This window comes from Anser brachyrhynchus, assembly GCF_964034855.1.
Source record: "Anser brachyrhynchus genome assembly, chromosome: 1".
NCBI classification, from domain to species: Eukaryota; Metazoa; Chordata; class Aves; order Anseriformes; family Anatidae; genus Anser; species Anser brachyrhynchus.
In genome coordinates, this window is record NC_137694.1 from 137,325,571 (window position 1) to 137,350,259 (window position 24,689).

The 24,689-nt window shown below is 36.1% G+C and overlaps 2 long non-coding RNA genes across 2 annotated transcripts in view; both read right to left on the reverse strand.

Annotated features, from left to right (window-relative positions):
• The window catches only part of LOC308193159, a 394,920-nt gene that overhangs the window by 277,671 nt on the left and 92,560 nt on the right, over positions 1–24,689 (reverse strand). The window lies entirely within an intron of this gene.
• LOC308193136 lies at positions 15,657–20,668 on the reverse strand. Its single transcript, XR_013949410.1, has 2 exons — positions 20,261–20,668; positions 15,657–17,655 (listed from the first exon to the last, which is right to left on the reverse strand). It is a non-coding gene; the product is annotated as an uncharacterized lncRNA (long non-coding RNA).

Below are 24,689 nucleotides of genomic sequence, written 5' to 3' on the forward strand. Positions count from 1 at the left end.
AAGTTTTGCTCTTAATTTTCATAAATCTGTAGATTTTTCATATGCAGTTAGTACTACTGAGGAAGCACATCTAAAATCTGTCAAAACAAATCATTTTGACAATACGAGCACATACTACATGCCAAGTTACAATTTCATTTTTATTGCCCTGGAGAACTCTTCTTCTGTAGAACATTATGGAAAATAGAAGGGAGAAATAAAAGTCATTAGGGAGCCTAAAAAGGGGCTCATGCCCACCAGAAAGGTTTCTTGAGGCACTAAATAGAAACTAACAAAACCAAAACAACAACAACAAAGAAACAGCGGCTAAGGCAGAAATAATAAACTAGGCAGTATGCCCATGAATATATATATATATATATATGAATATATATATATTCATATGAATATATGTATATATATTCATACCTTCCTGCAGGAAACAGTTCATTAGTTACAAGTTGGCTGTAGCCATGATGCAGATTCAGGTCAGAAGAAGAGAATTACTTTTCAGCTTGGTGCCCTACATGTTCTCCAACACAAAGGGTCATCAATAAGCTCAGAATTTGTCAAAATAACCTTTTCACACGTGAATATTTCACCTTTGGTATTTGCTTACAGTGATGCAAAATATGCACAACTGTATCTGAGAATCTTCACTAAGTCCTTAAAAGAAAAAAATGAAATGTTAGTTTTAAATTTTACCAGGAAGTTTGCTTCCTGTTTTTATCTGTATGGTTACCTATGTTACTGAGTATTTGTTCTTTAGAACAGAATATAAGTCTAAATGACTGGCAAGGTGGCAGGCCTTGAAGTAGATATTTTCCCTCCTCTAAAAATGAAATATGTATTGACAGACTGTGAAGACTATACCTTAACAATTATCCATCAGATTTAACTCCCAGACTGAAATGTACCCATCTGTTAGTCCAGACTGCTAGTCCACAACTAATAAATAAAGACAAAATATACCCTTTTCAAGGTTCAGACTGTTGAGATAATATTCCATGAACACCCTATAATCACTTTTCAACATTGCAGATAAAAAATATATATATATCAGTTTTAAAATATGCTAGTTTTAAAACAGTGTTTTCATTTGTGTTTCTATAAAAAAATTACAGGTTACAAATGATTACCGGTCTTTATCAGTTACTGCATTGCATACATGATGAATTATACACTTAACTAAAAAGATAAGAATAACAAATAAACAAAGAATTCTCACTTGTCTTTGGGGTCTTCACAGAATCACAGAATCATCTAGGTTGGAAGAGACCTCCAAGATCACCTAGTCCAACCTCTGACCTAACACTACCAAGTCCTCCACTAAACCATATCACTAAGCTCTACATCTAAACGTCTTTTAAAGACCTCCAGGGATGGTGACTCAACCACTTCCCTGGGCAGCCCATTCCAATGCCCAACAACCCTTTCGGTAAAGAAGTTCTTCCTAATATCCAACATAAACCTCCCCTGGTGCAACTTTAGCCCATTCCCCTTCGTCCTCTTAAATTAAAATGCAATCCTATTGTGCATATTCTGATTTACAGAACCTTCACTTTGCTTCCAATCTGATTTGTAAAATACTTAAATATTTCTGCTTAAATATTTCTGAGGTGTTGGATTTAGAAACTAATAGATAATTTAAAATTATCTCTTTAATGTTAGATTTTATTAGAATGTTAGCAAAATCATGGCTTTTTTTTTTTTTTTTTTTTTTTTTACTGTAGCTGTAGGATCAATTTTTATATATCAGTGTTCAACTGTTTTGAACCACGGTTACGAACAAAGTGTAATCATCTCCCTCATTGTTCCTTGTGCAACAGTTGCCTTAGGTTACTTTCAAGCTTACAAAAGTAGAGATTTTTTAGAAAGAACAGCTGGTAAACGATAAGAAATCTTCCCTTGGAAATGAAATGCAAAAGTTGGAAAGACAGAGACCTGTTCAAATTTCTCCATGTATTGAGAATAAAAAGAAAAACAAACAACGACAACAACAACCCACATCTGTCTATAATCTCTGTAGAGTCTGGATGTGCAACACATCAGAAATAAGAAAGTACATGAAGCCATTTATTTAACACAAATGAGTACTAAGGCAAATAAAAAAAGGATGCTCTTAATTGACTCTGCAGTTGAATAGAACTGTCTGAGAAGATGGAAGAAAATATAGGAACAGTAATGAGATTATGTCATTCATAAATCACAAGAATGGAAAGGAAGTTTTATTGGATTTCCATGACAAGGTTTTGGTAGCACAAGGGCTGTAGGGGTCGCCTCTGTGAGCCAAGCCCAGCAGCTGCCCCCTGTCAGATCAGAGCCAGCTCCAGCTGGTTCCAAAAGGGACCCACTGCTGACCAGAGCCAAGAAAGTGAGTAACATTGTTTGGGCCTCTGGGAGAGCAGATTTAAGGAAGGAAAAAAACTGCTGTGCAACAGCATCTGGGAGTGAGAAGTGAGAAACAGCCCTGCGGACACCAAGGTCAGGTGTCTCCTGACAAGGTTTCTGAAAAAAGGGTTTCTACCCTTTCTCTTTGAGGAGGGGGAGTTAGAGAGTGGTTGTGGTAGATTTCAGCTGTGTAGCAGAGTAAAACAACTGCAGACAGGAAAGCATAATAAAACGACAGGAAAGCATAATAAAACCAAGATATTTTTAAGAAAGCTGTGTAATCGTTGTTGTTGGAAGTGTAAGAAAAATGTTGGCAAATATCCATCAGGCAACACTATGCTGTTGCAAAACTTTGAGGTAGAGTCGAAGACTCTCTCAGTTCCCTTCTAGTCCTATTTGTGTGTTTATAGGATTTGTGACTTCTGCAATGAAATACTGTAGCCTCAACTAGTATTCTTATTGACATGTTTCCAGATTGTGAGGCTTCACAAATTGGGATCAGTCTGGCAGCAGTCATTTTAGGTGGTTACACACTTTTTCCGTGAATTATGTCCTTGGAGTACGAGGCATACTTGTTCTTTACACACAACCTGACACTTTATTTTCTTCATAGTGCTTTTTCATAAAGCTTTTCAGACTTAAAATTCACTGATTTTTCCTCATTTCTATATCATTTTGTTATTTATAGACAGATCTGTTTAAAGGATGCACGTAATGTTATCAAGTGTCAGTCAAGAATACTATATCGGAAAGCTGATTTTTCAGTTACAGTTAGCAAAAGGTTATAATGTCCAAATCTGTTCTCTGAATTGGAGGCTTCCATGTCAAGGTAAAACTGTTAACATAATTTTTTGTTGCTTGAATAATAACAATAATAATAATAATAATAATAATAATAATAAAAGTATTATTGCACTTCTGCATGAATGGTTCTACAAAACACATTCCTCAACAAAACAGAAACTGATAGACTTTTAATCTTCTATATATCTTGCAGTTTGCAAAGCTTTCTCGAGAGACCCCAAACTTTACTGGTTCATGTCATAGACTGTACTTACCCTGAGCTGATTACATTCTGGTTTATAGTTGCCAATTAAAGAAACCAATTACAGTTCCAAACTGTGTCAACAGAGATTGACCTAATTTGATCCGTGTTAATTGGTTACATAAACAAATTCTGTTTATATAACAAATTGATTTTGAGTTAAAAAATATGCACTACACAATATAAATTTGTCTGTAATTTAGCTATAAAAATGTAATAAAATGTGTTATTTAGAATGATATCACAGTGCAAAGGGGTACCCTGAAAAGAAAGCATGCTTTGAGAATTACAAAGCTTAATACAGTAGCTGCTATCATATTATCTGCTGAGAATCGTTTTCATTGAGCTGTTTTCTAAGAAATAATAAACTATAACTTAAGCTCCTTTTTCTGTTGTTGTTGTCCAAAGAGATTTAGGAATATAGTTTAAAAATAGTATTTTGAAAGTTTATTTTATTATTAGAATTAGTAAGGGAATGGGCACCCATCTGCCAAATATGTGAGCTATTTAGCAACTTTCGATTATTTTCTTTTTTTTTTTTTTTTTTTAAAGAGCATTATATTGTGACTGGCCTATGATATTTTGGAATTTTCAGCAGCTGGTGGCATTCACAAAGAGTTTAAGTTTAGAATGACATATAAAATGTAAAAAGTCCACATACTTTGTTTCTATTGGATAGCAAAAGTTAGATATCAATTCAGACACAGTACCAAACTTGGGCAACAAACAAACAGGAACAACTGCAGACCAGTCGGAGGGAACAGTCCTATATTACAGCAGATTCTGACTCAGATTGGAATCTATCTGCTTTACCAATAGGGTGACTTAAATTATCTTATTTATCCACCTAAGTGTCCTAGATATGAGTAGTGTCAATTTCATTTTAAAGAAAACCATTTTTCTTAGAAGACTGAATGAAAAATATTGTTTATAAGTAAACAGTTATTCAAAGTATCTTATCTTTTTTTTCACTAATCGCATCATGTATATTATGTACTTTTGCTGTCCTGAGAATATTTTGCTGCAAGAGGAACAACATTAAAATTATCAATAACTTCCACAAAAATTAAAGGGTTTGGGCAATGAATTTTTGATGAGCAGTAAATATTTTGTCAATTGGCATTCTTGGGTAAATAAATAAGACATAGAAAATACCTATGAATAGTTTCAAGCAGTTGTTACTGTTCTAAAGGGAGCTAAATACTACTGTGCATACTTTCCTTGTATAAGTTATTCAGAAGGTAGATAATGAACAGAACATTATGTTATTCTACAACATGGAACAAATGTACTACAGAGCAATGAGCTGCAAGGTAAAATCTTAGTACCGGTTTTCAAAGAATTATTTCAGTCTGCAAATTTATCCTTTACTGATGAATCTGTAAATTGCCAAGGCACACTATGCATGGCATGGACATTCTACAGTGGTTACAGTATAACTGACACCTATATTTCCTGGATTCTAGACGTTCAACCTTTACTAATATATATATATATATTAAAGTATTATATAATATTAGATATTAGATATATAATATTAAAGTATTATATAATATTATATATTTCAGGGCCTATGAAGTTAATAATGAAGTTAATAAAAAAATACTGTAAAGTTAATAAAAATGAATCATGGTTCCTGTGTTGCCTCATGGTCCAAGAAAGATGGGTGAACTCCAACTTTTAATCATGCTATACTCAGCTACTTACTTGGATTCAGTGTAGCTGAAATATTTTTCAATTTATATATAACAGCGTCTTGAACTTGACCTGTGGTGGGAAAATTATTAATATTTAAGATTTCAGAGGTCTAGCTAATACGTTTATTCAGATACCTTTTGTCTAAAAGGTAGCAGTCTGTGATTGTTTTCAATCCCCACTTCTGAGCTGAAATAATACCGGGTGTGCCACTTCCACAAGCTACACCAAGAGCCATCTTTCCATCTTGTTAAATGTGGCAATTAACAAGCTACTTAAGGAGTCCATCCCTCACAGGCATGGGTACTTGGCCTTATTAACATATAAGTGATTGTCTGGAGTCCGTTTTTTCCAAGAACGCAACTTCTGTGTTAAGCTTAAAGCTTCTGTCTTGACCTGTCTTAAACTGAACTTGAGTTGTGACACACTTGGGGTTTCGATATTCTCCGACAGCTGTATTCAGAATAATTTAGACATATTCACTCTGGGCATAACCAATATATTTGAAAATATATATCATACAAGAAATTGTTACAGTGCATTATTTTTTCTAGATTCTTTGCTTGACAGCGATCAAAAATCAATGATAGAATTTGTACTTATATTATAGATGGAAGTATACTTAAGCAAACTCTATGTACATAAATGTCCCTACTAGTAATTTAAACTGGATGTACCCCTTGTCACTGACACAAGCCAGTACCAAACAGCCTGAATTCACATAGGTAAAACAGGCATTTGGTTGGCTCTGTAACACCTGCACCCTGGAAACTACTAGCCCCAAGAGCAATATGTCCAGGGATCTGATCTCCCATGTATGATGGAGAACAAGCGAGCAAGCTGTGTTTGCTCTCAGAAAAGACAACTGTATCCCACCTAGATAATATGTTGGGTCAACTTATGAGAATAAACACCATTTTAGTGTTCCAGTCTGAATATATATGTTTAAATGGGTGGATGAATCATACTTATAAACAAACTTTCAGGAGATCCCAGATACCTGGTTAAGTTCTAATGAAATAAATTCTAGAGTTTCATTAAATAATATCTTTCTATGTGTTTTCTTTTGTTTATAATTCTCATTACTGATAGCTGGAAGATTTTTTTTTACAAAGTACAGACTATTTATCTTACCTGATTTATCTAGCTATATTGTGTTGACTGTGGGATGATGATAAAATATGTGAGTTTTGTGGTCTCCATAGCAATGATGATATTTCAGTAAGTTTAACTTAGTGGAATAGCATGTCTGTGTTTTCTATGCGTAGACTCTATCTTCACTGCAGTGGTTGGTTCATATTGTCATACTTGGGTTACTGAAACTGGATAAAAGCAGAATGAGAGTAACTGCTCTGAAAAAAATAAATATATATATATATACTGAGTGATAAGTTTTGCTTTATTTTTCTATGAATTATTACCCTAAGCATCAGAAACATTCACTTTACTACTACTGATCAAATTAGCTGAACTCTGAAGGATTCCTTCAATTAAACAGGTGATTTCAGTATGTGGATTGAAGTAGTAAAGACAAAATATAGACGAAAGCCAAACACGCAGTTGCGATGTTTTATGGTTATTTACAAAAGAGGCCTGTAAGAATTCAAGGCAAGAATTACAGTCATCCTGATTTATTTGGCTTACTCTCCTATAACCATTTCTAGACCTCAGTTTTCAGAGTAGAAGGCAGTTAGGAATAACAGATTGAAAGGATTAAAGGTTTTGCACTGCTTTCTGTCTACTAGAGACAATGTTGAGCCTAGTTTCTATGCCAACAGATGATTGAATTGTATATGGGACACAAGATGATTTATTAGGTGATATTTTTCTGAGATGGGTCATGTAAATTTTTCTCAACTATATAATAGAGGTAAAGATTTATCTACCACATCTGCAACCTTAAGTTTGGAATTAAATATTAAATTTTCTGTGATAAAAGCTCTTCTCTATTCAGAAAGATTGCAACCAAAATCAAATTTCCATATGCAAAGTAAAGTATGAACATGACTTTCTTATTATCTGCCAGATTAATGAAGTTTGCAATTTTACAGAAAATTGATTGTATCTCTAAACTTTCACAAACAAATATGAAGACCGAGGTAAAATAACTACTTTGCATTACCAAAATTAAGAAGTTAACTCTTGCTATGCTAAAAATCTTACCATGGTAAATTTATGATTTTTACTTAAGTCAGCTATAAGCACCCACAATTTAAAATTGATCTGAATTTGCTGGAATGGAGATTAATGAGTTCAGTAGAGTGCTGAATTATGCAATTTTTTTTTTGAAAAATGTGGTAAGTTACTCCATTCAGTATCATACCATTTGGAAAGTAAGAATTATATTTTTTAAGATATGCACACTGTAGACAAGTAAATGAAGAGGCACAATTTTCATTCATCATATGTGGATTCTGATTATACTCAGCTACTGTGCATTTCTCCTATTAATAGGCACACTGATAACCCAAATATCAAAAGTATTAGTTTAAAGCCTTATTCTTCCTCACAGGGACTAAGATTTGTAGCTGGGTTGCATCATATGTGACATCAATAATATCTAAGCAGTACTTCCTAAATGTAGCTATCTAAAATCAGCATAGGTGCTATGAGTGGCTGACTTGGTCTTTATAACTTGGCTTGTTACAAATAGGTGAAGATTTCTGGCAAACTGCTGTATAGAACACAAGGAAATGGTCTTAAGTTGTGTCAGAGGAGGTTTAGGTTGGACATTAGGTATAATTTCTTCATGGAGAGTGTGGTCAAGCATTGGAACAGGCTGCCCAACGAAGTGGTATTCCCTGGAGGTATTTAAGAAGGGTGTGGATGTGGCACTAAAGATTGTGATTTAGTGATAGGACTTGGTAGGTCAGGTTGATGGCTGGACTTCGTAATCCTGAAGGTCTCTTCCAGCCTAGATGATTTTACATGATCCAACCTAGATGAAATGGTGGAGTCACTGCCCATGGGGGTGTTCAAGGAAAGACTGGACCTGGTGCTTGGGGACATGGTTTAGTGGGTAACATTGGTGGTAGAGTGATGGTTGGAACAGATATCTTGAAGGTCTTTTCCAACCTTAATGATTCTAAGATTCTATAATTTTGTATCTGACAAATATGTATATTCTTGGGCATCCTAGAGCAGGTCAAATAGCAATATGCACCCCTGTTTAAGCATGTTGAATCTACCCCTCAGAGTTTGATTCACACAAAGTCATCTAGTGCTCTTTCTATGACTTTTGCAGATATGGTCTATATGCCTTTATCTCCTGTACTGCTCTGGATGACCACGAGTATCCCCTTTGTTGTCTGTCTTTCCTGACAGAGGCCTTGGATACTCTTGGCATTTCAAATTGCACCTGACACTTAAGCACGATCAAATTATTTGAGTCACAGCACTATAAATTTATTGGATATAAACAAGAACCATTTGAGATAACCTATAGAACCTATTCCATCAGAAGCTGGAAGTGGAGGGAGGATACCTTAGCATATCTACATATGGTTAAGTAAGTATATTGAGTCCTATTTGTTAAGCATAGACTTGTGTCTACAAAGTGTCTGAACTAGCATTGCAGTTATGCACATCTAACCAATACAGATAACAGAACTAGAGAGCTGATTCAGTTCAGAACATTTATTTTGCAGAATAGCATTCAAAATTTTATTAAAAATATTAATTTTGTTTACTATGAGTATGAATGCTTTGGTAACTGATAAAAAGTCTAAATTTACCTAAATGCTGATGAGATTAGATATACAAAGTGTTGATATACAAATATATAATAATAATATATATTATACACACAAATATATAATTCCTTATCTTATTCCCCATTTGTTAATAAAGTTTGACACTGCTCAGTTTATATTAGTAGTTTAAATGGATTATAACCAAAGAGCAAAGATTACTTGCTTATAGCTTCCTTTTAACTTACTGTTAATTGAATACTGAATTATTAGTAATCATATGAGAAGAAAATAAGTTTGGGGAAATTGCTATAATATAATGAAGGTGTGAAACAGAAGAATTAGGAAAATCTTGCCTCATATATGTGTGGTGGTTTTACCCAGCTGGGCAGCTGAGCTCCACCACAACTGCTCTCTAACTCCCCCTCCTCAAAGGGAAAGGGCGAGAAAATGTGATGCAAAGGGCTCAGGGATTGAGATAAGGACAGGAAGATCACTCAACAATTATCGTCACGGGCAAAACAGACTCAGCATAGGGAGATTAAAATAATATATTTTCTGTTACTAACAGACTAGAGCAGTGAGAAACAAAGAAAATAAAATATCTTTCCTCCATCCACTCTCTTCCACCTCCTCCCCCCAAGAGGCACTGCAGAACAGGGGGATGGGGGCTGCAGTCAGGCTATAGCACTTCACCTCTGCCGCTCCTTCACGGTCACTCTGCCCCAGCTCCACACGGGGTCCCTCCCACGGGATGCCGTCCTTCCCAAACTGGTCCTGCGGGGGCTGCCCACAGGCTGCAGCTCTTCAAGAACTGCTTCAACATGGGGCTGTACCACGGGGCCTGTCTCTGTGGAGCAAACTGCTCAGACATTGTATGTCACAAGCCGCAGCTCTGGCCTGGGGCCTGCTCCTGCAGGGGCTCTCCATGGGCCGCAGCCTCCTCCAGGCCACATCCACCTGCTCCACCGGGGGCTCCTCCACGGGCTGCAGCGTGGAGATCTGCTCCGTGTGGGACCCATGGGCTGCAGGGGGACAGCCTGCTCCACCAGGGGCCTCTCCACAGGCCGCAGGGGAACTGCTGCTGCCTGCCTGGAGCACCTCCTGCTCTCCTTCTTCACTAACCTTGTTGTCTACAGGGCTGTTTCTCACTCCCATCTCTCCCAACTGCTGTTGTGCAGCATCTGTTCCCCTTTCTTAAATATGCTCTTACAGAGGCACAAACGACATCACTTAGTGGCTCTGCGCTGGCCAGCAGCAGGTCCCTTTGGAGCCAGCTACAAATTGCTGTTATCTAAAATGGGGCAGCTTCTGGATTCTTCTCACAGAGGTCATCCCTACAGTCCCCCCACTACCAAAACCTTGCCACATAAACCCACTACAATATGCCATCATCTTCCATACATTTGCAGATAATTTATGTGCTTATGTTCAAGATGATATTTTAATTTCTGATTATTGTGTAAATAATTTGAAAACATACCATCGACTTTAGCATATCAACCTTAAATGTCATCAGAATACACATGTAAGATTTTTCTAATTCTTTTCAGCAGGGTTTTAAGGACAGAAAATAAACTTTAAATCATTTACAACTGCCTTGTGCAGATACTGTATCACAAAAGAGAATAAAAACTTTTTGAAAGCAACCTGTTAACTCTAAGTGATTTTAAAGTACATTTATTTATTTGTTTATTTTCTAAAAGTGCAGAAATACAGTAGTTTGCAGTCTTTAATAAAAGGTACAGATTTCTTTCCCCAGAACAGAATATTCAATTGATGATGTATGCTAACATTAAAACTCAAGAGAGTTGGGCTCAGATGTATTCTCAATCATCTATGGACACCATCCCTTAAAAAAAAAAAAGAACCTAAACCAGCAAAAACTATCATTCAATTTATTATATCAAATAATTTCAACTTATTTCCCTTCCCTTCCCTTCCCTTCCCTTCCCTTCCCTTCCCTTCCCTTCCCTTCCCTTCCCTTCCCTTCCCTTCCCTTCCCTTCCCTTCCCTTCCCTTCCCTTCCCTTCCCTTCCCTTCCCTTCCCTTCCCTTCCCTTCCCTTCCCTTCCCTTCCCTTCCCTTCCCTTCCCTTCCCTTCCCTTCCCTTCCCTTCCCTTCCCTTCCCTTCCCTTCCCTTCCCTTCCCTTCCCTTCCCTTCCCTTCCCTTCCCTTCCCTTCCCTTCCCTTCCCTTCCCTCTGCTCTTATGTTAATCAATGTGACTATAGCGTGGAAATTACAGTGGAAACTTTTTTTTTTTTACTGCACACCAAAAAAAAGTCAGCAGTCACAGTTCATTAAATACTGATGTCGGTGATATTTGCAGACCTTATATGTCACTTTTGCTACTATTGTCAGAGTGACTTAATAAACCTTACTGTAGAAAGAAGTACTTCCTTCATCATAAGTTTCCACCTACAGGTTTGTTTTGTTTATAATTAAGAAGATATACAGAAAAGCTAGAATGACTGTAGGTTAGAGGTACAGAATTAATTTAGTAACAATATTGATATGTATATATTTTAAAAGGTGAATTTATGCATACAAGTAGGCAATTGTTTACATATTTTTAAAATATATTCCCTATTTATTTAATAAACTTAATAAATTTACTTTATCAAAATTTTATATTTGTAGGGTTATAAAAGTGTCATGTGTATCATATTTATTTTACTAAGGAAATTCTGAAATAAACATTATGGTACTAAGAAAATTTAATGTACTTTGCACACAGCTGGCATGGCATAAACCATAGAATTGTGTAGGCTTAGAAGAGCTCTTAGCTTTTCCTCTAATTAACACTACTAAATGACTATATGACATGAGACTGCAGTCACCAACCTATCTATCCAATTCTACTTCTAAAACATTTACAAGGTAGGGGGAGCTAAATGAATTGTCAAATTATGAGAAGCAGCATTGAATTGCTCTAAATCTGTACTGCTCTGGGTCAGGAATTTAGTATGGACTTTGTTAGAAACATTGAAATACATGGACTTTTCTTGACAGAATGGTGATTGTCTTTTCCACTATATAACTTTCAAGTAACAATGTTCTTATTGGAGATGGGAAGTGTGCATCCAAATTGCTTCAGCCATAGGAAGTAATTAAATCTGGACGAGTGCTGTAACCACAGTTTTGTTACACAAGAGGAGGGATAACAGGAGGAAGAAACTATTCCTTTTTGAATGAAAGGAAGACAGGAACGCAGGCAATGAGGGAAGGCATGCAAGGAGAGAAGGAAGGAAAGTAACATGGAAGGAAGGAAGATAAGACAGAAGGAAGGAAGGAAAGAGAAGGAAGGAAGGAAGGAAGGAAGGAAGGAAGGAAGGAAGGGAGGGAAGGAAGGAAGGAAGGAAGGAAGGAAGGAAGGAAGGAAGGAGGGAGGGAGGGAGGGAGGGAGGGAGGGAGGGAGGGAGGGAAGGAAGGAAGGGAGGGAGGGAGGGAGGGAGGGAGGAAGGATTAAGGCCTTCTTAACTGCTTTAGGGTATTATATTGTATATTCTGGTTGTAGGTTGTAGAACCTGGGAAAAAAAAAGAGTTTGCAGAACACGATTCTTGGTATTCTTACTATTAGTATGTTATGACATTATCACACACCAGCAACAGTCTTCTATTCCGTTAATAGACTTGAGTTTAGAATGACTCATTCATTCCACAAATATCCCATAATGAACCAAAAAAACATCACCACATTGAAATACAATTATGTTTGAGAGTTTCTGCATTAATTTCAACACCTATCTTTAGAATCTGAAGTGTGTTCACACTACAAATATAGCTACCTAAATTAATCACCTCACTCAGATATCTTGCTCTTCTAAGCTTCTGCTATAATCATTGAAAATAGAGATCAGTCTTCTGATCTCTGCCAGTGACTAATTTAATCTCTTGCTACTTCTGGAGTCTAAACTGCGTATTGAAAACACTTTTATCTTTTTCTCTTTATGGTACAAATTTCACAAACACTCACATAGCCTGATTTCAATATGAAACCTACAGGCATGGAGTGTTGCTCTAATCCCACTAACAGCTCCTGGATTTGTAGTGTCTCCCAGGATTTAGCCTCCAGAGTGGAAAACGTATTTCCCAGAATTTTAGAAGTCAGATTTATCTGGTGAGAATTCTTTATGGCCAATTGCGAAGTGACTGACAATAATGTGTGAATGCTTGGCTATTATGAATTAGTGTAATTCTTTTATGTTCAGTGGAATTTATTCAACTGAGCATGTAAAAGGGTAATAAGAATACTGAAACATGATGTGGTAATTCTGTGACTTTCATGTAGAAGAGAAAGAACATTTTCCATCATATCACTTTATAAGAAATGTGTTTCCCTAAAATCAGTTTTTAATCTGCATTACTGCATAGCCCAAAGAAATATCTGACTTGTTTTTGAAAAATAATACATATTGAAACCCTACAACCTAAGAAGCATTTTACTTAAAAGCAAAATATAATCACATATTGTCACAAATAACAGTAACATTTCAAGAAACAATGCTCAGATTATTCCAAAATTCAGTTCCAATTAAGACATCCCCTAACTTAATTTCATTACAAACACTGATATACTTACTCCTGAAAAAAAAGAAAAGAAAAAAATAAAAGAAAAAGAAAAAAAGCCTATTTTGTTGTGATAATCATAATAATAAATCCTTGCAAAACTCCCCTTTGAAAATGAAAAAGACTGTACTACAGAATACAATATTGTGATAGACATTCATTCTGTTTGGAGCAAGCAATCATTTCTATGTGGTGCAGCATAGCACCATGCATGTTTTTTATGATTCAGTCCCAGTAATACTATATCTCTGTTTGCGTGATTAATCAGGTCAAACAGAATACTGCTTGGATTTAACTACCCTGCTGGTTGCTACAGACCTGAATCAGTCAGGGCTAGTTAAGGAAATCTGCACTTTCTTCTGCTTCACAGTATGGTCATGACCTGCAACTCTCTGCTATGATGCTATAATATTATTTTAAAGACACTCTCTAATTACCTTTCACACAGACCATTTATTTGTTCACAGCAGAGGGTGTTGCAATGTGAGAATGTGTAGTGCATATCTTTTGGTTTTACTATTGCTCCAGCTCACCAACTGAAATCCAGATGTTTTTGATGATAATAGTTTTCTTTCTGAATACCCGTTCCAGACAAGCAACAGAAGTAGATAGGCAGATCTCTGGGGTCTTTTGGCATCGCATAATGTCTGAGAGTAATTGCGTTTAAACATAATATTTAAACAAATTACTCTAGGCCTAATACAAGAAAGAGCTGTGGGGGTTGTTTTGTTTTGTTTTGATTTTCTTGGGCAAATCAGAATGTAATAAAGCTGGGAATGATTCCAAAAAAATAGTAAAAAAAAGAAAAAAAAGTGCCCTAGTGTATACTGCTGGGTCTCCATGTGCTGTGTTGGGGTGCACAGGGGAAATTAACAATACCTGTGGGACTTGAACAGGTGTGCAATCTGGTGGCCTAGTGCCCCTTGCTTTTCTGTCCTTTGCCTGTGAAACATCCCTTTGTGGCAAGTTTGAAGATGGCTGAAATCTAAGACAGTAAAATTTCATTTAAAAAGTCAGAAAGAGTAGGAATACGCATGGAGTAGCTTTCAATCTGTTCAGAGTATGAAATGTATCATGAATTAAACCAAAGTAATTACAAAAATTGAGAAGAACCTGTTCACAATTTGAGCTAACATTTTTACCTTTCCTCACAACAAATAGGAGTTCTGCTTCATTAAAGAGCTCATTGATAGATTCTCTTTCACACTTTTGATATATCTACATATATTGAAGCTCTACTCAGTGGTAATTAGACTCCGACAAAACTGTGAAATCTTGCTCACTTGTTTTGAACCATATCTCCTTCCATAAATTCTACCCTCTTATCCCCAAACACCTGGCCTCCCTATTATTTATTTAATTCTGAAACTTAATTGCAGTTAAATATTAAGTCCAGTATTGTGTTTATGTGGCATGTGTTTGTTAGAAGGGGTGGCCTCTGTGAGAAGAGAATAGAAGTTGCCCCATGTCAGATCAGAATGAGCTCCAGCCAGTTCCAAAAGGGCAGAGAGTGACCATGAAGGAACAGTGGAGACAAAGTGTTAGGGACTAATCTCAGCCCCTGTGGTGGCTTTACCTTGCTGTTCAGCTAAATTCCACCACAACTGCTCTCTTATTCCTCCTCTTTAGAAGAAGAGGAGAAGAAGAAAGTATGCTGGAAAGAAAAAAAAAAAAAAAACAACAAAAAACTCACAGGTTGAGATAAAGATAATTTAATTAAAGGGAAAAGTAAAGGCCACACAGAAACACGGAGAGAGAAAAGAAATTGCTCTCTACTTCCCATCAATGAACGATGTTTGGCCACATCTCGGGAAGCAGGGCCTCAATGCACGTAGCAGTGGTTTGGGACAACAGATGTTTTCATAACAAAAGCCCCTCTCTCCTTCCCCTTTCCCACCTTTTATTGCTGAGTGTGACATCACAGGGCATGGAATATTCCCTTTGGTTGGTTTAGGTCAGTTGCCCTGGTGATGTAGCCCCCCCGGTCTTGCGCACTCCCAGCCTACCGGTTCCTGGGGGGGTTGTTGGAGGGAGTCCTGATGCTGTGCCAGCACTGCTCAGCAATAGACAAAACACTGGTGTGATACCAGTGCTGTTCTAGCTGCAAGTGCAGAGCACAGCGCTGTGTGGGCTGCTGCAGAGAAAGTTAACTCCATCCCAGCCAGACCCAGTACACCCCCATTCCCTGTTCCCCTGTGCTGCATGGGGGGGGAAGAAAATACAAGAGGGTGGATGGGGAGGAGGTGTTTTCAGTTTGCTTTTAGTTTCTCACTGCTTTAGTCTGCTAGTGGTAGGCAATAAATTATTTTAATCTCCCTGTGCTGAGTCTTTTTTGCCCATGATAATAGTTGTTGAGTCCCTAGGTCTATGACTTTTTTTTTTCTTTTTTTTTTTCCAATTATGCCTATTTTCCTACCTTGCAGACATCAAATATAATCTGCATATAATATAATAAAGAATAGAACATCTATTCCAGCATCTCTGGCTGTCACACATGCCTATTATATATGGGCCATGCATTGTCTAGTAGCCAAGATTAACACGAAGAATGCCTACACGTGAGAGTTAAGAGGCAGGATTCCAAGAGAAATTGTCTGAAACTTCCTGTGTTTCATGTTCATTATCTACATGGCAATCTCATAATATGTTTCTATATGCTCTAAATTAGAGCAAACACAAAGTAGTCTTAAAGCTCTTTTTGCTTTTTCTCTACTTAACATGACAGATCAGGAAGTATTGATCTAAAAAGGTTTTCTCAATATAAATGTCTTCAAATTCAGCTGTATCTCCCCTTTAAAACAGTGTAACTGAATTATTATTTTTTTTTTAATGTCTGAATGTAATATCCACCTGTATATTTGTAGATTTCCATTTCCTTTTTTTTTTCTCTTTAACATTTGTGAGCTGTTCTTTAACACCAGCATGTGAATTTAAGACCAGTTAACACCAAATTCATTGTCATTCTGATGTCATTTGTTTTTGTTAAGGTTAGCCATGTGAAATTAGTAAACTATATGTGTTATTCTCCTTTGTGTTTGAACAAAACATAATTGTCTGTGCTTTTGTATTAAATACTTGTTCAGTCTATAAGGAGTTATATATTGAGGATTAAACATCAATCTCTGTTTGCATGGACAGCATCATTAGCAGAAGACATGTTTGAAGAGACCAAGTATTAGGCCAATACATAAACTTTTATTTACTGTTCAGGTAAAAGATGGATCTGCCAACTATACTTGGAGGAGATCCTGTGTAGTAGCAGTCAATATTTCCTTAGGAGAAACGACAAAAAACAAATAGCTTGATTAAGTATCAAACATATGAATACTGCAAGATCTTCAGAGAGAAGCGTCAATAATGTTTATTCCACGTGTGATTTCAGGCTACCTGGAAAATCACAGGCTCTCCATTTCCAAGGTTCCACAAAACCATGAGAACTGGTCCCCTCTCACAAGGGCTGCAGATCCAACAAAAAATTGCTGAGGCAATGGTAGGTTCCCAGCTCTACCTCACACAGAATAATCCTAGGAGGAAATGTGTAATGTCAGTTTACTATGATGTTTCTTCACAATAACTATTATTAGAATATTTTTGATATGCACTGCAAGGGTGAAGAACTACCCAAAATTATTTCCTCCTGAATTTTATAACAATATACGTTCCTAACTCAATTGCTTAGATAACATTTCTTTTTATTTAGTAGCTCATAAATATTTAATGTCCTTGTATAGTTTGCCCCCAAATGTTATGTTGGTGCCTCTTTATAAATAAAGAGTGCACTGAGTGTCACTTCAAAAGACACACATGCTTCTTTCTAAAGGAAAGCCTTTCTGATGATAAATCATAAATTTTCTTGTATTAGTTCAGGGGGCTGTTCTAGATTGTAACTACTAGGGTTTCTGTTACAGAAGATCAGAATATAGGAAGAAATATAAAAGTCTTTTTGCATAAAATAATATAAAAAGTCAAAAGAAATATAAAAGTCTTTTTGCATCTTTTTGCATAAAGTAATTACAGACTACAGTACAACCCAGTCAGCTGCACAGTCTGTCTCCATCTCCAGCCTGCTCCAAATATGACTTGACCGTGAAAAGGGGCAACAGAGAGTTTCTGTGTCCTTTATATTATTTATACTCTGCTTTTACATAAATTCCCTTTAGTTGATACAATGGTTTAAAGGAATGACAAAGCTATGTGATGTATAACATCTGATTTCATTGCCATTTCTTCCAGAAAGCATCTGTAAGTGCTCTGTAAATCACCTGGCTGGAAAATTCCCCAGGTATCCTAGAAAGGAAAATACTTTGATTAGAGTGTAATAGGAGATGTGATACAAGAAAAGACATTACACTGTTTACAAGTTACGAGACTGTATTTACATAGCAAGGACATAATGAGTTATTACTTAATATAAGTAAAATTGTTAGTCATCTGTTAATGCTAGCACTTTTATTTCAAATACAAAAAAAAAAAAAAGGTAAATTATAACTTCAGCCCTCTTTTCCTCTTTTAAGCCACTGCGTCACATCCTCATACAATTTGTTCAACCATATAAATGACTTACTCTTCTAACATTGCTTCCAAGATTTACCAAAAGCCTGTTGATCATTTTTTGCCTCTCCAACTTAATATACTCGCAACTATTTTATATTTGTCAGCCTGTTAATAGCAAGTAAAATCACAAAGTTTATCCACTTCAGGAGCTTTCTCTCCATGGACAGGTCTGTGACATCTCACAGTTCATCATTTACAAATTCTGTCATTACAGTGGTATATAAATTCACTGAGGGTAAAGCTTTCAAGATCCTTATAGACTGCCTGTAAAAGGCATAATGTACAACCAAATACTGATGTATCATTAGTATTTTTTGAAAAATAATTCCCTGCATGGAACAGGAACTAGGAGGCAAGGATTCTCATTAGCTGACAATCTCCCAGAACTATTAGTGTGAAATGGTAGAAGAGCTGAAGTTAGGCAAAACTGATGTGGATGCCATCAGCTTGTTTCATGACTGAAGTGCTGCTGATTGTCAGAAGACCTCTCTAGCCACCTCAACATGCATTGTATACCCTCTTCTGAATGAGTGTTCAAGGATGGAAGACATATAATGCATTCCATCCTTAAGACACAAGTGTGGCATAGCCTGGACTTCAACTTGCCTTTGGCCTGCTGGTGCCTCCGATGCTGGCACTTAACTACACAACTATTTTCTGTTTCCTGGGTATTTTAGCTTTATTGGGTTGTGATTGGATTTATGATGATCTCTGAAAGTAAAAGAGAGAGGCCAGGAGTATTTTTACAGGATTTACCAGGATACTTTTGGCTGTTGACACGAAAATAGAAAATCATTGTTGAAAATGGTGACATGGATTTTACTGTTCAATAAATAATTTTAAATTGCTGCTACTTAGTATCTGAATTAACTAGTATTCTCATGATAAATTTTTCACAGATGCACATTCAATGCATTGTAGTGGAAGGAAAAAAGTATCTCTTTTTAACCCTCAGTGACCTCTCAGACACAAAATCAAAGAATGGCAAACAAAAGAGAAGGAAAGGGAAGATGAATTTGGTCTTGTCCTTGTAATCACGGAAGTTACATTGGAATTCCCAACTCTTAATTTTGTCTTTCAAAGGAGCAGGAATAGTTGGGGGAAATCATGGATATCAATAATGGAAAACAGGAATTTGAAAACAATATGTATATAATTGATACTTATATCATTTAAGGCACTAATTTTTTTTCTGAGTATCTTAAGAAAACTTAGACATAAGTAGACTTTGCAGCACTTTAAAATAAATATCTAAATGGTCTTGTTGAGAGTGGCAGACCCAAAGAAAAAGACAGTGCTCAAGAGAAAAGAAAACCAGTTGAAAATACTTTTAATTAGTTAAATTTACAATACTAGAAGGAAATCTATACAGTTCCTTTTATACCAAAATAGATGTTTTCAATGGACTGATAGATGCAATTTCACTTCAACATAGAAAAAAAACCAACATGTAATAGCTGAAATTAAAAAATGAAAATATTTATTAGACTATTCTCCCGAGATGGTGAGTTACTCAAGCATAAAGCACTTGAACAAAGGCTTTTATCCCATTAGGTTGAGTCAAGCCATTATCACTTAAAGAGAATAAATGAATAAATGAAAAATAACGTCTGTATCAACTGCAAACCTATTTCACAAAAAGATTAAACAATTTCTAGTTTAAAAAATAAAAATAAATAAACAATAGTCCCCAAAATGTTTGTTTGTTCATTTTGAGAAACAAACAAACAAAACTGTCTTCCAGTATGATTGTGCATTTGTCTGCTTCCATTTGTTGTGAAGCTCAAAGACTAAATGTTTTGCTTTCAGAATTTATTACCTAGACATTTTGTAGTTTTTCCTGAGGTCTCTTCTTAGTAACACTGTTAGGACCATAATGGAGTTGAATTAAACTATTTTATCAAAAATGTAAGCTGCTGCTCAACTGAGTCTGTGTTAAAAGACAAGAAGAATTAGTGAATGACGGTTATGAGAGTTGTGCTAAAAATATATCCCTTTCTGTAGAAAAAAAATCTTGGAACTGTAGAGATTTGTGTGCATAATATGTATACCCACACATACATGCTCACATGTTTGGATGCTTGTTTTAAACGTATATATATTCGTATGTATGTTTTAAATATAAATTTATGCATCTTTGTGATACAGAGACTCTGTTAAGCAGCTAAACACCAACATAGTTGCTTGCTCACTCCCTCCTCTCGGTGTGATGAGGGAGAGAATAGGAAGAGCAAAAGTGGAAAAAAAAACAACGAGAACAACAAAAAAAAACAACTATGGGTTGAGATAAAGACAGTTAAAGATGGGAAAAAAAGGTGATGCAATGATAATCACTCACCACCACAAGCAGATCGATGCCCTGCGGTTTTCTGAACAATAGGTACCTTGGAAGACAATCACCCCTCACATTTTTTATTGCTGAGCATGACATTGTATGGCAATATCCATTTGGCTAATTCAGTGAGCTGTCTTGGCTCTGTCCTCTCGACTTCTTGCCTACACACTGTAGGGAGACTAGAGTGGGAAAAAGAGAAAGCCTTGACATTGTGGAAGTGTGGTTCAGCAACAGAAAAAACATTGGTGTGTTATCAACACTATCATAGTCACAAGTTCAAAACACAGCACCATAGGTGCTGCACTGAAAAAAGTTAGCTGCGTCCAAGTCAGACCTCAGTCAGATCCAATAAAACTGTGGTTGATAGAAAAATATTATTTAGACTATAATTTAGACTAATAGGCTTGGGCCATAAAGTGGAAGAAAGACCTTTCCCTGAGTAGATGAAAATGAATGACATCAAATATCGGTGTTGTTTGAAAAGAAGACTGATAGGCAGGTCTTCAAGAGTAAATCTTGTGACTAATCTTACTGAGTAACCTAGTAACAATCTTGAAACACATAAAGATCTGACAATCTTTCAGAAGGATGAATATGAGACAAAAAATAAAATAAAATCCAGCTATTTTTAAGAAGGGTTCTGTAAATTTCAGCAAAGATTGCATAACGTGCATAATTTTAACAACTGAGGAATAGTAAATGGTTAGAAGGCTTCTTCCAGAACCCTATTCACAAATATTACAAATAAATATGTTAGGTAACATGTTAACTAACATACATAAATTGCTGTGTGAATCAAAGGAACTACTTGCAGTGTCTACATCAACAAATTCTGATGAAAGATAGCTTTATTAATGAAAAGAAAGCTAAAAAAAAGCTCTTCCACAAATCTGCATTATTTTTTTTTGCTCATTGAGGTTGAAACAGTGATCATCTCCTTCTGTTTAGAATCTGACTGTACCAGCATCACTACACTTTTCACTTCCTAATGGAGTTCATTTATTTTTTGCTCTTAAAACAGCAATCAGAGTGCTCACATTGCTTAATCTAGTAACTGATTTCCGGGATGATTTTGTTCTGGCTGCAAGCACAAATTCTTTATCAGTGACATCTACAATATTATAACCATATGGGAAAATCTTCACATTGTAAACGAGCAATTAATTTAAGTCGGCTTGTTTTGTATCATTTTTACCAGAGTTTTTGTTCCTTAACTGAGAGATATCACTTTTTTGTTGTGCTCATGTAATAATAATAATGCTGTTAGATGTGATAAAATGAGTAGACTGCATTGCATGTAATTTACAATCAAGAAAGTACAAAGAAATATTTCTGTAACAAACAAACAAACAAACAACAACAAACCATTTAGCTACAAGAAGTGGTTATAACATCTGACTAAATATCCTGGCAAAATATCACTATTTATTTAAAACAATTTGTTACTATTTATGATTGGTAGAAGTTCATCAATCAAGTTTAAATAAATGCTTAGAGATTAAGTTGTTTCTTAATCTGATCCAGCTCTTCACATGGTCTACTCATTTGGCACTTCACTGTCTGCAAAAGCCACAAAGGTATTAAGACTGATATAAAACTTCTCCTGTTCTGTTAGATACAGATCAAAATAGCAGCAGTATTGAGGTTTTGTTTTGTGAGGAACGATCTGCAGCCAATAACACAGGCTTGGGAGAGAATCTCAGAGAAGCTGCATTTTTATTTGTGATTGCAATGGCAGGCATTCTGCAAGCAGGAGCGCACAGCAAAAGTATATCATAACCTTATATTCCCTATTACCCGACACTTGATTCCTCCCATTTCCTCACTGGCTGACTACAGGTTCACAAACTACTTGACCTTATTACTATACCATATATGTAGAATTTTATTTGACCAACCTAAGTAAGAAGTAATATCTTTTTTTTTTTTTTTTTTCTCTCATGACTAGAGGGACTGTGATTTTTGTTTTTTACTGACTTCACACTGTTCATCTTGTTTTTCTTAGCTATCCTCATTATTTTGGGACAGTGGGACCTTCCCCTTATCTGATTAACATATTCCCCACTGTTATGCCACTGTTATGCCTGCACAATCACTTTTGAATATGCAAGTTTAGTGGAATTTTCCACTGCAAAAACACAACTTTATTTCTCACAGTTTGGCAAGCAAAAAGTGATTTTCTCTAAATTAAATCTGTGCCATTATTTCTATTTATGAAGTTATACCTTGTAAACATTTGCAATCACACATGCATTTCATTATTCCTAGATTTTCTTTAAAAAAAAAAAAAAGATTTTGTGAACTAACATCTGACCATATTTTGCATGACCTCATGCAAAACTTATGGAGGATTCTGCTATATCTCATGCTAAGTCACTCTTCATTTTGCCGAAATACCTTGAGTCTTTAGTGAAACATGAAATAGACAATAGTAGCAACTTTTCAGGTCTCCATCCCTTCATGTTTGGGGTTATTTTTTTATGATAAGGACTGTCTCCTAAATAAAAATATAATTTGTTGTTATTCTAGCTGACAGTACACATGCAATTATATAGAAAGACCAAGCAGCATCCAGGGAACAAAACATTTCTCAAACTACACGCAGTAGAGTAAAAAATAAAAATAAAAAAATAACCACATAACTTTTTCTACTTGAATAAAAACTTTTTATTGGACTTTATCAAAACATTTGATACTGTTTCCTACAGCATTCTCCTGGAGAAACTGGCTGCTCAAGGTTTGGTTGGACATACAGTTTGCTGGGTAAAATACTGGCTGAATGGCCAGTTAGCCAAAAGGTTGTTGTGAATGGAGTTAAATCCAGTTGACAAGCAGGTCACTAGAGGTGTTTTTCAGGTCTCTATACTGGGGCCATTTTTTTTTTTTTTTTAATACTTTTATCAACAATATTGATGAGGGGATTAAGTACACCCTCAGTAAGTTTGTGGATGACGCCAAGTTGGGTTAGAGTGCTCATCTGCTTAAGGGTAGGAAGGTTTTGCAGAGGATGTCTGGACAGGGTATATCGATGGGCTGAGTCCAGTTGCAAAACATTAAACAAGGGTTAAGTGCTGGGTCTTGCACTGGGGTTGTAAAACCCAATGCAGAGGTACAGAGTTTTGGAAGAGTAGCTGGAAAGATGTGCAGCAGCAAAAGACCTGGTAGACAGCCATCTGCTGAACATGAGCTATCAATATGCCCAGGTGGCCAAGAAGGCCAATGGCATCTTGGATTGCAACAGAAATAATGTGGCCAACAGGACTAGGGAAGTGATTGTCCCTCTGCTGGAACTCATTCAGAGATGAGTGATACTGGTGAAGAGACTAGAAAACAGGACATTTGAGGAGCAGGTGAGGGAACTGGGGCTGTTTTGAGTGGAGAAAAGTTGGCTGAGGGGAGATCTCACCACTCTCTACAACTATCTGAATGGAAGTTGCAGTGATGAGAATGCCGTTCTCAAGTGACAAGTGAAAATGACCCCAAGGAGGTTTAGATTGGATACCAGGAAGAATTTATTACTGAATAGAGTAGTTAGGCATTGGAAGAGGCTGTCCAGGGAAGTGGTTGAATCCCCATCCCTGGAGGTATTTAAGAGACATGTGGATGTGGTGCTTAAGGATGTGGTTTAGTGATAGGACTTTGTAGTATTAGTTTGATGGTTGAACTTGATGATCTTAAGGGTCTTTTCCAACCTAAAAGATTCCAAAACAAAATCTCCTATTATTCTACTTGTATTATTTTCTTTACAGTTACTTCTGCATTAAAGTAATTTATTTGAACCACGTGTTGTTGAGAGTCATGCAGACAAAACACACTTTTCAGGAAACCTATGATCACCATGGTGTTAATAATGAGAAAGCTAATGGATATTTTCTTTGAGTTTCGTATTTAATATTTGTTATACACATATAAATAAAATATCTCATTGTCAGGCAGTACTGGAAAGAGCATAAGCAATTCACTGTAACTGACTGATCTCTATGACAGTGTAAGTTAACTCAGTAGTCTGAATGGAGTCAGATGCAAATTTATAGGGAATCTGGAGACTAAAAATGAGTGATTTTGTTATTTGTTATTCTTTTAAGAGAAAAGGGAAACAACTTATTCCTGAAAGAAAAACGTCAATAGAATAATATTAGTGTAACAAAGATCCGGAAATTTACAAAAAAAAAAAAAGAAAAGAAAAGAAAGAAAAGTTACCAATTACTCAATAATTTATTAGAATGAACTGGAAAAAACATTTCTGATGTAGAGAGATGGGAGCAACAGACTCTCCTACATTTGATTCTCACAAGAGGAAAGAACTTCAGTGTATCAAAGTCAAGGTGAGTGACTAGTCATAGAAAAAAATCATTCATAATTGTTACGAATGGAAACATACTGCAAACATACAGTAGCAGCAGGTTTGAAGAGCACGTTTATCAGTAAACAG